Genomic DNA, 10,664 nt, shown 5'->3' with positions numbered 1-10,664 from the left:
CAAATGGAAGGTCCTCCTCCAGGTACCTGCAACTTAATGACCTCAACCATTATGATCCCCAAATGACTCGTGATTATGGGATCTAATTTCCAATGTGACTGGAAGGCCGAGCTACCTTTAGGAAAGAGCTACCTTCATCAGGTTGGAATAACAGAATAGCAGAGTTGGAAGGAACCTTGGAGGTCATCTAGTCCAACTCCTCCCACCCAAGCAGGAAAGCCTACACCATTTCTGGCAGAGGGCAGTCTTGAAAGCCTCCAGTGATGAAGCTCCCACAACGTCTGAAGGCAACTTCTGTTCCATTGGTTGATTGTTCTCACTGTCAGAACATTTCTCCTTATTTCCAGGTTGAATCTCTCCTCGATCCGTTTCCATCCGTTATTCCTGGTCTGGGCTTCAGGTGCTTTGGAAAATAGGTTGCTGACCCCCCCCTCCTCTCTGTGACGGCCCCTCAAACACTGGAACCCCGCTATCATGTCTAGAAGAACTTCAGGTTTGAAGGCCCTCAACTTTTCAAAAAGAGAGATGAATAGCCTACCATAATAAAAGGAACTTCAGATTCCACTCAAAGGGCACCGAGCCTGGTTCTTCATTATGTACATTTGTTCGTTGAGCTAATAAGCAATTAACAGCCCAAGCAGAGATGTTCTCCCTTTCTACTGGTCACTCCGGGATGTCTCTCAAACTGTGAGTGACCTTAACAGCCTTTCTTCCCCTCTCACTGAGCGCAGCAGGTGAGATTTCAAAATACGGCCTGGCTGGATGTTTCTTCTTTTCACTTTTCCCTCCAGCATCCTTGGAGGGGGTGTGTGGAGGGGGGGGGTTTCTCCCCTCCCAAGCCTGCCCAGGTGGTGGGATTCAAATCTCCTACCATGCTTTGCCATCTGTACCATTAAATAAAACAAAACAGTGGGAATGGGGGGGGGGGAAGGAGGAAGGATATTTTAGCAGCTCCCCTCACTCTGGGGTTTCATTTAATGAACACCGAATTGGTATTTTAGAGTTAAAAGTGGAGAAGGAGGCCCCCGAGGCAAGGCTGGAACACAAAGTTTGCTGAATAGCCTGACTGAGGCCCAATCTTTCCCTGAATTTCTTTCTTTCTTTCTTTCTTTCTTTCTTTCTTTCTTTCTTTCTTTCTTTCTTTCTTTCTTTCTTTCTTTCTTTCTCTCTCTCTCTCTCTCTCTCTCTCCCTTCCTTTCCTTCCTTCCTTCCTTCCTTTTTCTTTCTCTCTCCCCTTCCTCCTTCCCTCCCTCCTTCCTTCTTTCTTTCTTTCTTTCTTTCTTTCTTTCTTTCTTTCTTTCTTTCTTTCTCTCTCTCTCTCTCTCTCTCTCTCTCTCTCTCTCTCTCTCTCTCTCTCTCTCTCCTTCCTTCCTTCCTTCCTTCCTTCCTTTCTTTCTTTCTTTCTTTCTTTCTTTCTTTCTTTCTTTCTTTCTTTCTTTCTTTCTTTCTCTCTCTCTCTCTCCCTTCCTTTCCTTCCTTCCTTCCTTCCTTCCTTCTTTCCTTCCTTCCTTTCTCTCTCCCCTTCCTCCTTCCCTCCCTCCTTCCCTCTCTTTCTTTCTTTCTTTCTTTCTTTCTTTCTTTCTTTCTTTCTTTCTTTCTTTCTTTCTCTCTCTCTCTCTCTCTCTCTCTCTCTCTCTCTCTCTCTCTCTCTCTCTCTCTCTCCTTCCTTCCTTCCTTCCTTCCTTCCTTCCTTCCTTCCTTTTTTGGGGGTCTCTTTTTCTTATTTTCCTGTCTTTGCAGATGCTGCTACTGCGTAATCCACTCTGACTGATAAGTCCACCCCACAGGATCTTTAGTGCACTGATTTATTTCTAGCGAAATTGCGAACTCCGTGGAAGGAATATGAGCAACGGAGTCTCCAGAGGCAGGATAAGGAAGGAATGTATGTCCTTTGCCCCAGAAAGCTGCTTTATTTTCCTCTGTCTTTTTTTTTTTTTGAAGACAAGGGATTTCTCAAGCCCCTGCATTTCCGAAATGAGGAATTCTGCATGTAGCACACAGTAATGAAGCATTCATTTGTGGAGGCCTGTAGATCTGTATCTATGCACAGGATGCATAGATTTGCTCCATTTCAGGGTGCTGAAGCAGCAAAGCACCCTGATTTTATTTATTTATTTATTTATTTATTTATTTATTTATTTATTAAATTTTTATACCGCCCTTCTCCCGAAGGACTCAGGGCGGTGTACAGGGCAATAAATATCAAAATGTAAATACAAAAGTTAAAAAAAGAGATTAAAAAGAATTAAATAATTATGCCCAATATAGTTGGCCAGCTGCCTTGCTTCAAAAAAAACAACAATAACAATTTAATTTCAATCAGAATAAAAGAACCGGAGGGGACCTTGGAGGTCTTCTAGTCCAACCCCCTGCTCAAGCAGGAGACCCTATACCATTTCAGACAAGTGACTGTCCAGTTTCTTCTTAAAAACCTCCAGTGACAGAGCACCCACAACATCTGAAGGCAAGCTGTTCCACTAGTTAATTGTTCTCACTGTCAGGAAATTCCTCCTTAGTTCCAGGTTGCTTCTCTCCTTGATTTGCTTCCATCCATTGTTTCTTGTCCTGCTTTCAGGTGCTTTGGAAAATAAATTGACCCCCTATTCTTTGTGGCATCCCCTCAAATACTGCAATACCGCTATCATGTCACTCCTAGCCCTTCTTTTCTCTAGACTAACCACATCCAGTTCCCTTCTTCATATGTTTTTGTCTTCAGGCCCTTAATCATCTTAGTTGCTTTTCTCTGCAATTTTTCCAACGTCTAAACCTCTTTTTTGTAATGTGGTGGTGCAGTATTCCAGCCGTCGTCTTAATAAGGGTTTGTAAAATGGTACTAACAACAATAACAACAACAAAACTCAGGTTTGTGCTCGTTTGCCTTTACATGCCAAAATTCTTTCTGATCTCTGGATTAAAGTAGCAGGTTATTCATCCCACACTTTGATCCAGAGTGACGGCTTAAGGCAATGCTCCATTTCGTATCCACCCATCCGCAGTTCCCACAAGAAATCTCAGCCCTTCTGAATAGGTGTAGAACTCTCGAGATACAATGATGGATGTATCGGAAAAAGAACCTGCGTCAAATTCACAGATCCTACCGAAACGATGGATGTTGCTTCTTGGATTTAGAAAACAATGTTTGTGAAAATGCTCCCCGAATTTGCTTGCATTTGAAGGAAAGCACATTTCAGTAGTCAGGAGGGAGGGGAAGAGGTAGGGAACAATGCAAGCTGGACTTGAAATTCACAAAAATGAGAAAAACCCAAGTACAGGCAGTCCTCGACTTACGACCGCCAATGAGGCCAAAATTTCTCTTGCAAAGCGAGACATTTGTTAAGTGAGTTTTGCCCCATTTCACGACCTTCCTTGCCACTTTTGTTAAGTGACTCACTCCAGCGGTTAAGTCAGGAAGACGGTTGTTAAGTGGATCTGGCTTCCCCATTGACTTTGCTTGTCAGCAGGTTGCAAAAGGGGATGATGTGACCCGGGACGCTGCAATCGTCATAAATGTGAGTCAGTTGCCAAGCGTCTGAATTTTGATCATGTGACCATGGGGATGTTGCAATGGCCGTAAGTGTGAAAAGCAGTTGTGAGCCACTTTTTTCAGTGCCATTGTATCTTCGAACGGTCGCTAAATGAACTGTTGTTAAGTGGAGGGCCATCCGCACTGGGTGTTTCTCCACCACGTTGAACCTGGAAAATACTAAGAAGTAAGAACTGCCTGTTGAATCTTCACCCACTTCTTGCCTGGTCCTGCCTGGTCAATCCTTGGGTGATTCTCAACTATTGTAAATTTCCAGAACTGTCCCCAAAGTTTCTTTCATTATTTTGAGTTCTTTATGATGCCAACTTCCAAAGCCACTCAATCTTTCATGACACAGCCCTCATGAAAATCACGAAACCACGATGAAGGTGGCAGAGATGGCAACATTGACTGTTTTCATTAAAGAGAAGAATTTATCTAGTTGTGTTTCCGTTTGGGAACCACTTCTAGACTCAAAACTGGGGGAAAAAAATGAAACCCAGGAACCACAACTCTGCCTAGGTGCACAAATCTTAAAGCTGCTGAGGTTAGACATACCTGGCTTAGATCTACCTGGACATATCATACCTGGACATACCCGTTGCTCCCCTCTGGGAGGAAGTTTCAAAGTATTTCTAGCAGGACTACCTGATTCTGTCACAGCCTTGCTTCCTATGCCCTCCGTCTGGTAAACTTGCAAGATTCGTTTTTCTCACTGTGCACAGGTATACATAACACGAACCAGACTGTTGTTTCTCTGTGTCATATAATATATGTGGGTATATGCATACCCACATTTATTTTTGTAGTATATGTTGGAGGTGGTGACCCTTTGAGAGCTATATGCAATGTAATTTCATTTTAATGTATGCCAATTAGTGTACATTCAAAGTGACAATAAAGTTATTATTCTATTCTATTCTATTCTATTCTATTCTATTCTATTCTATTCTATTCTATTCTGTTCTGTTCTGTTCTGTTCTGTTCTGTTCTGTTCTGTTCTGTTCTGTATCCTATTGCTTATTCTATTCTATTCTATTCTATTCTATTCTATTCTATTCTATTCTATTCTATTCTATTCTATTCTATTCTATTCTATTCTATTCTTTATTTCTATTCTATTCTATTCTATTCTATTCTATTCTATTCTATTCTATTCTATTCTATTCTATTCTATTCTATTCTATTCTATTCTATTCTATTCTATTCGAAAAATATGCATACCTAAAATCCAGGTAGTCACTGATTTTTGACCATTTGTTTAGTGACTGTTTCAAATTACAATAGAACTGAAAAAAGCAACCTACACTTACAGCCATCATAGCCTCTCCATGGTCACGTCATCACAATCTGGGCACTTGGCAACTGGCATTTATTTATGATGGTTGCAGCATCCCGGGGTCATTTGCGACTTTCCCCACTGGCTTCTGACAAGCAAAACCAATGCAGAAGCCAGATTTGCTGAACGACCGCGTGATTCGTTTAACAACTGCAGTGATCTGCTTAATAATCATGGCAAAAAAAGAGAAGCCAGTAACTCATTTAACCAACTGTGGTCATAAGTCAAGGACCAACTGTATTTTTATTTCATGAGTTTCTTTGGAGAGAAGCACAGTGCTGAAGATGACAGCTCATCTCCTTCCTTGGGGCAGCCCATGCAGCCTACGGACCACGTCCAGGGCCCCATTGCACACTGACAAATCCCCTACCTTAATTGCAGTGTGGGAACGCATCTCCACCTTCTGATATCAGCCTTTAAACGGGCAACTAATTATTAGTTGCAGCACTGCACAGCTAAGCAGCCTATCCCTCACCCTGCGTAAGCTGTATTTAACCACAGATGTGCGGCTGGCTTGCTGTATTTTAAGACAGCATAGACACGCCACTGATGTCTTTGCCCAAATTTGCATTTTCATGGCCTCCTTTATTCTAGTCAGAAGCAAAAAGGAGCTTTGCCAAAAAAACAACTGGACTTTTTTCCCCCCTTCAGTTTCAAAAATGGGAGAAGCTTCTTGGATGAGAAGCGAAACCTTCTCAAGGAACAAAACCAAGAAAGTCCAGTTGTCTTTCGGAAAAGCACCTTTGGGACAACCATGACCTGGGTGATGGGGGAGTCTCCACTCGCATTAGCCCTGCTGGCTGGGCTCCTAGGAGCCAGTGTCCAACTATCTCTGGAGTTGGGTTCTCCACATAGCACTGCGGGTGTCAGATATGCCTGGCTTGACTTGGGGGGGCCTCACAGGCATCCTGCCATAAAGAGAAGGGGGGAAGGATGAAAGAGGAAAAGATGAAAGGGCAATAAAGCATTGTAAGTAGATGATAGAAAATCGGGGGGGGGGGGAATGACAGGTGAGAAGGAGCAGCTGGGTCCTGTTTCTGTCAGCATCCCATGGCTAGGTACCCCGTTCTGTTCTGTTCTGTTCTATATCTTATTGCTTATTCTATTCTATTCTATTCTATTCTATTCTATTCTATTCTATTCTATTCTATTCTATTCTATTCTATTCTATTCTATTCTATTCTATTCTATTCTATTCTATCCTATCCTATCCTATCCTATTCTATTCTATTCTATTCTATTCTATTCTATTCTATTCTATTCTATTCTATTCTATTCTATTCTCCAATATTTATTCTATTCTGTTGTGTTCTGTTCTGTTGTGTTCTGTTCTATTCTATTTTCCAATATTTATTCTATTCTATTCTATTCTATTCTATTCTATTCTATTCTATTCTATTCTATTCTATTCTATTCTATTCTATTCTATTCTATTCTATTCTATTCTATTCTATTCTATTCTATTCTCCAATATTTATTCTATTCTGTTGTGTTCTGTTCTGTTGTGTTCTGTTCTATTCTATTTTCCAATATTTATTCTATTCTATTCTATTCTATTCTATTCTATTCTATTCTATTCTATTCTATTCTATTCTATTCTATTCTATTCTATTCTCCAATATTTATTCTATTCTGTTCTGTTCTGTTCTGTTCTATTCTATTTTCCAATATTTATTCTATTCTATTCTATTCTATTCTATTCTATTCTATTCTATTCTATTCTATTCTATTCTATTCTATTCTATTCTATTCTATTCTATTCTATTCTATTCTATTCTATTCTATTCTATTCTATTCTCCAATATTTATTCTATTCTATTCTGTTCTGTTCTATTCTATTCCTACCCCCAAACATCTCAAGAGTTCTCAAAACATCTCAGTGAACTCCGATTGGCTGGAAATGGACTGGTCACGGGGAGAGGGGGGGAGATATGGGCTGGGGGGCAAACCTACACTTTATTTTTGTATCCAGCGAGCGTGGATTTCAGAGCTGGCTTGACTTTATTGCAATCATCACTCTTAGTAAAAAGAACTCTGCTTTAACCAAATGGAGTCGAAGGCCTGCCTTTCCTAAGGGATTGGATTGGGGCAGGTCTGGCAGCAAGATTGTCAAGAGAGGTGATTTCCTGATTAATGTCTCATCTTTCCAGCTGGAATATTTTGTATGAATGAAGGGGACATGATGACCAAAAGAGAACTCTTCTTTAAGACAGAACCTTTTATACGTTATGATGGAAAATAAAATGTACTTCTCCCAAAATGTAAAGATTTTGGTTTTATAATAAAAAGGAATGATACTGTTATTCAATTGATGATCCAAGTATCCTATGTCTTCAGAGGTTGTGGGTGCTCCATCACTGGAGGCTTTTAAGAAGAGATTGGACAGCCATTCGTCTGTAATGATAATAAGTCTTCTGCTTGAGCAGGGGGTTGGACTAGAAGACCTCCAAGGTCCCTTCCAGCTCTATTATTCTGTTATACAGTTTACCAATTAACTATTCTAAATTTCTAAGAAAACAAGCAGCGAAACAGACATTTCCCCCATTATTATTATTATTGGGTTAATCTTCAGTTTGGTTCACAGTCTGAGACCGGTAAAAGCTTAACCATTCAAGTCCTAACCAAGGACCTAAGAGATGTTAAGGTAACATCTGAGTAGATAGGCAGTTCCGAGTAAGGTGCTTTTTTGCAAAGTCAGGATATTCTGACTTCTAATAAGTTCAAAATTTCCATGTATCTAAACAGCCCTTTGGGTATTGCCATGGTGGCCCAGTGGTTAGAATGCAGCACTGCAGGCGAACTCACTGTCCACTGCCAGCAGTTCGATCCTGACTGGCTCAAGGTTGACTCAGCCTTCCATCCCTCTGAGGTCGTAAAATGAGGGCCCAGGTTGTTGGGGGCAATTATGCTGACTCTGTAAACTGCTTAGAGAGGGCTGTAAAGCACTGTGAAGCGGTATATAAGTCTGAGTGCTGCTGCTATTGCTCCAAGGGCTCCTGTTACTATTGGTACAACCGTTGATTTCTTCCTCCACAATTCCTCAACTTCAATTTGCAAATCACAATATTTTGTTATTTTTTCTTAGCTTTCTTTTCAATTCGTGCAATCACCTGAATTGAATAATAATCTTCTCCTTCTCCTTCTTCTCCTCCTCCTCCATCCCCTCATTCTCCTCCCCTCCCTCCCTCCCCTCCTCCTCCCTCCCCTCCTCCTCCCTCCCCTCCTTGTCCTCCTTCCCATTCTTACTCTTACTCTTATTCCCATTCTTATTCCTATGTATGGATCATACTTTCTCTAGAATTTGCATTCTGTCTCCTCCGGGGACATGCTCACTGAAAAACAAACATTCAGAGCCTCCTCTGGTGAGACCTAAGATGCTCTTGGAATATCATCATTGTCCTGATCTCTCCTGGAGCGGTGACAGCAATAGTCCAATGATTGCAGCAAAGGTTTTTCCGTTGTCTTGTCACAGCAAACTGCCTTCCCAGATCTGACTCACAGCAGGCCCAGTTATTGAGTTCTTCATCTCTGTCCCTGCAGTGGAAGCTCTCAAGATACCCTCAAGCAAGGTTTAAACCCCTGGTGATTGGACACCTGCGGCAATGTTAGATGCTGCATTATTGCTCCCAAAACTGGTTTTTACCTCTGAAGACAGATTCCTTACTACTACCTCAATTTATGATCACAGTTGGACACGAATTTCCATTGCAAAGCCAAGCTGTTCTTCTGTGAGTCTTGCCCAATTTTATGACCATTTTTGTCACAGTTGTTAAGTGAATCACTGCAGTTGTGAGGTGAAGCCTGCAGTCCTGAAATGAACCTGGCTTTCCCCATTCACTTTGTTTGTCGGAAGCTGGCTAGGAAGGTTGCAAATGGCAATAATGCAAACCCCAGGATGCTGCAACTGTCATAAATATGTACATATTGCGAAGCACTTGATCTTTTATCACAACTGAGGGGATGCTGTGATGGTCGTAAGTGTGAAGACCTGCAGGGACCTGTCCAGACCATCACCAGGAGTCAAGACTGACTGAAAGACACAACACTTGCAGAATAAAGACTCAAACTGGGTAAGGCCTTTGCTGAGAATCACTTAACAGAAAGTTTTGTTCTAACAGAATAACAGAATACAAGAACTGGAAGGGACCTTGGAGGTCTTCTAGTCGAACTCCCTGCTCAGGTAGGAAACCCTATACCATTTCAGACAAATGGTTGTCCAGTCTCTTCTTGAAAACTTCCAGTGGTGGAGCATCCACAACTTCTAGAGGCAAGTTGCTCCACTGATTCATTGTTCTCACTGTCAGGAAGTTCTAGGTTACTTCTCTCTTTGGTCAGTTTCCATCTGTTGCTTCTTGTCCTGCCTTCAGGGGCTTTGGAGAAGAGCTTGACTCCCTCTTCTTTGTGGCAGCCCCTTAGATATTGGAACACTGCTATCATGTCACCCCTCGCCCTTCTCTTCATTAAACTACACATACCCAATTCCAGCAACCGTTCCCTATATGTTTTAGCCTCCAGCCCTCTAATCATCTTTGTTGCTCTTCTCTGTACTCTTTCTAGAGTCTCGACATCTTTTTTACATCGTGGTGACCAAAACTGGATTCTAGGCACAGTGGGTTTTATTTTTATCCATTCATTTAGGCTCAGATCATTCAGGGAAATTAAATAGCATAGCCAGTGAGAAGAAGGCCAGGAATAAGCAGTGGGGAGGGTGGGGGGGGGGAAGCAGGTCTTGAGAGCTGTCAAGTTAAACATTCTTCAACTGATGAAAATGTAGATTCATTTTGACATATCAACTTGGAATTGCTGGTCCAATTAATCTTTCAATTTCTTTTGCACACACAAACATGATAGGTCTACAATAATACCTTTCCTCCCCCAGCAATTCGTTCTTTAAGGCATTTCTCCTTTCCTTGGATAAAAGAAGGTGTAGCTTGGTATAATATCCACACAAGATGCTTAGCCATGTCAGGAAAAGCCACCTTTCTACACCTTGGTTAAACTTGGATAGTATAAACCTTGGGTTGTTGGTTGAGTTATTTTAGTGGCTTAGTGTATTGCTTGAACTAAGCTCATTTCTTCAGTTGATGATTCAGGGTCTTGTGGGAATCCAGAAAATGTCCCGTTCTCTCGAAGTATTAGTACTGCTTTATAAAACCCTAGTGAGACCACACCTGGAATACGGCAAGCAATTTTGGTCACTATACTACAAAAAAGTTGTTGAGACTTTGGAAAAAGTCCAGAGAAGAGCAGCTAAAATGATCCAAGGCCTGGAGACTAAAACATACAAAGAATGGCTGCAGGACTTGGGTTTGGCTACCCTAAAGAAAAGAAGAAATAGGGGGGACAGGATAGCAGCATTCCAGTATTTGAGGAGCTGCCACAAAGAAGAGGGTGGTCCCGTTATTCACCAAATCACCAGAGGGAAGGACATGAAACAATGGTTGGAAACTGACCAAAGAGAGAAGCAACCTTGAATCAAGGAGAAACTTCCTAACAGTGAGGACAATTAAACAGTGGAACAGCTGGCCTCCAGAAATCATGGGTGTTCCACACTCTTTTTAAGAAGAGACTAGACAGTCATTTGTCTGAAATGGTATAGGTTCTCTTGTTCAAGCAGGGGGCTGGACTAGAAGACCTCCAAGGTCCCTTCCAGCTCTATTCTATTCTACATTCTCTTGTTCTGCTCTCAATCCCTGACAGTTCTTTGGCTCTTCTCCAAAGAGATTGTAACGGAATCTAGCTTACTTTTTCATCTCAAGGCTACTCTTTGACAATGTACGAAGGTTATTGGAAAGGACTGCT

The sequence above is a fragment of the Vipera ursinii genome (genome assembly GCF_947247035.1).
Source record: "Vipera ursinii genome assembly, chromosome: 10".
Lineage (NCBI taxonomy): Eukaryota > Metazoa > Chordata > Lepidosauria > Squamata > Viperidae > Vipera > Vipera ursinii.
This window is presented reverse-complemented; position numbering follows the sequence as displayed.